The sequence below is a fragment of the Pteropus vampyrus genome, unplaced genomic scaffold (genome assembly GCF_000151845.1).
Source record: "Pteropus vampyrus isolate Shadow unplaced genomic scaffold, Pvam_2.0 Scaffold13, whole genome shotgun sequence".
In the NCBI taxonomy this organism is placed as follows: domain Eukaryota; kingdom Metazoa; phylum Chordata; class Mammalia; order Chiroptera; family Pteropodidae; genus Pteropus; species Pteropus vampyrus.
In genome coordinates, this window is record NW_011888794.1 from 4,602,935 (window position 1) to 4,606,242 (window position 3,308).

Below are 3,308 nucleotides of genomic sequence, written 5' to 3' on the forward strand. Positions count from 1 at the left end.
TAAAATAATTTTATAGTGAATTTGGAGTTAATGAAACTAATATTTATTGAGTATTTTATTTAGTCTTCAAAATATATGAGATAGGCATTATTACCCTCATTTTGTAGTTAAAAGAATAGTGTTTAAAAAAAGAATTGTTAAAAAAAATCTCGTTAACCAATAAACACACAATTAGTTAAGTGGTGGAACTGAAAAAAAAGCTGGAGTTATTTTATATTATTTATTTTATGGGGTTTTTTTTTTTTTTTTTTTTGTATTCAGGTGAGCTCATTCACCTATATCATTCAGTTCATTAGCTTTTCCAAATAAAAATAGACTGGTTTATGTAGAATTGAATTTGTCCTGTTATTCTTAGAGTTACTGATCTAACTACAAAAGTCTTACTGAATACGATAATAGATTTCCAACATTAAACATATTTACTCATTGTTCTTCTAACTCTTATGTTATTCTTGAACCAAGACAAATATATCATTTAATTTACATTATTCATTTAAGTATTCTAGTAGATTTTATTCTTTCTGAACCTAGTTCTCTTCTATTTTTTGCATTCTCCACTGGGAGTTCTGAACCACAATCTGGATTAAACTGTCTATATGCTGATGAGTAACCTTCATCTCCCTATTTCCAGCTGTGAATTCTTTCTTGAATTAGAAGCTGATACATCCAAATTCTTAGTGGAATGTCTGCCAGCAGTCCTGCAGGTAACTGAAATCTAGTATATTCAGAAGGTTACACATTATTTCTCCTGACCCTCCAAAATATCCAGATCCAGGGGCTAAATCAAGACAATGCAGATGGAATTGAATGGAATTCTGGGCAAGGGTATAAACACTAGCTGAATAGTTTCTGCCTTGGACAGTGACCAAGATATGAAGACGCTTTCCTAAATCTGGGTTTGCAAGCCTAGAATTTGAATTTTCCAACCATGTTTGGTATATTTTGAATTTGTATCAATACAATAAGAAGTATAATACCAATACAAAGTAATAATAAACTATTAAAAAAATAATTTTCACTTCTAATTTTCCATAGGAATATCAGCATTAGTTCAATACTTGAAAAGTATTGAACTAATATCAGGTGTCATTAGACACCTGACACTAATAAATATAATATTGTTTATCAACAGTATTGAAAAATAAAAATAAAAAAAGAAACAGTAGATATGTTTAAAGCCATAAGTTCATAAGAAATAAAGTCACCTGTAAAAAAGAAATGAAAGAAAAAAAGTCATTAGATGCAGTAAGGATAAGATGCGAAATGGACAACTTTACAAATGACGAAATTTCATATTTTTTAATGATAAATGGAATGAGACACATTAATATGCAAAATATTTTCTCTTTGCGAACATTACATATTTTTTATTAACTCAGATTTATCACTTTTAAGAAATTTGAAAATACAGGCCTAAAACATATTTCGACATATACTCATATTTAATTGTAAGTTTTTTTTAAATTACAGTATTTAAATGATAAACAGTTAAAATAAAACTTGATTAGCACTATATAAAATGTTATATGTGATCTAAACTCAAATCAAGGGAAAACCATACTATACAAATATGAGTAAACTATTGCTATAACTTGATTTTTGGTAGCTGCGAAAAATAATTCTACACTTTCTTTTAAACTCAGAGGTACAACATCATACTTTGTTCTTCTAAAGCATCTCTGTTCTTAGGTTATAGGATTCTCTATGGTGAGTTCATCACACTACCTTCCTCCTTTCACTATTTGTGGGAATTTCAGGTCTTTATAACTCACATAATTCATGTAATACATAACTTGTCCTAGTGTATCTTAAAGAGTGTCAAATAATATATAAATACATTAAGGGTCTATGGAAGAATAAAGTATTCAACAAAAGTTAACCTTGGAAATTAACTTGAAACTTGGCACTTTATTCTCTATTAGTCTCTTTTTTTCCCAGCATGGACAGACTATCTTGCCAATTGTAAATCTCTCTAGGGCAAGAAAAATGCCTTTCAATATTTAAGGTTTCAACATAGTACTGGACATACCACCAATCCTTAATTTAAGGTAAACGAGTAGTAAAATAATCTAACATAATGTGCTCAAGATTCATTTCTATAACAGTTATGAGACTACCCAATTTATTTGTAATCAGATTTTTGTGCCCTGGGTGAAAGAGTGAATCTTAGCTTACACTTAGCTTGCATAAGTCTGACATCGTTGTATTTCATTTAAATTTTACCTTATTTGTGTCAATATAAAATGCAAACCTTTGAAAGTATTTTTAAATAGTTAAATTTGTCTTAATATTAGAACATTATATAAGACACTCTTGTTAATTATATATAAACATTTCTTGTCCTAATTATGCTGAAATGTGTGGCTATAAAATTGAGCCACCATTTTTATTGTCTCCATATCTTTGTTTTCCTTCACCCATAGAATGTGTTTCATTGTAAATGTGCCCCCTCATGCTATCCCCAGTGAATGCACATAAAGACACAAAAATATAATTACTCTATTAGCCTAAAGTTATTTTTGAGCCCCTTCTTAATACAAATGACCTTTTAAGTTAGATTACAATTAATTTTTTTTCTTCTTAATCCTTAATCATTTTTAAATTGTTTTAATCGTGAAACTTCTTAATCATTCTTAAATACTTTTAAGCATTCTTAATCATCCTTAAATATTCCTAATCATTCTCTGGGTTCAAGGATTCTTAGAGACAGTGATAAACATAGTAACTATAGTCTTGCTATTTTAATATCTAATGATTCACTGTAATAGTTCTGTTATTCCTTTTCTATGCAAGATAGCAACTGATATGTTCCACATATATGAAAATCGACATTCGAAAAGATTATCAAGCTACCTAGATAAATATCTATAATATACTACAAAAATTCATTCAGCAACAGGTTCTTTTTCTGCGAATCTCAGTGTTCTGTTAATTTTCTTTAGCAAGAACATTTTTCCATTCTTTACATAATTACTTTCCCAATTATAGAATAAGAAATAATGAATGTACATAAGCTCACAGGCTGTATGTGTGCTAGAGAGGGGGTACAGAAAGGAGCTAAAGGTGTCCCTTTTCACCTCCTCTGAGGTCAAGCTTTATGCAGATTTGAAAATATGATTACAATTAACTAATGAAAAGTTGGATACCAGAGTCAAATTTCTGAGATTGTTTTTTGAATGTTCTTTTAGATTCTCTTTGTTTCATACCATGTACATATGTAAATCTTAGGGTCAATTGTTTAATTTTGAGCTATAATGGTAACTATTAAAATTAAACCTAGAATTTTGGACAAACTAGATATAAATTGT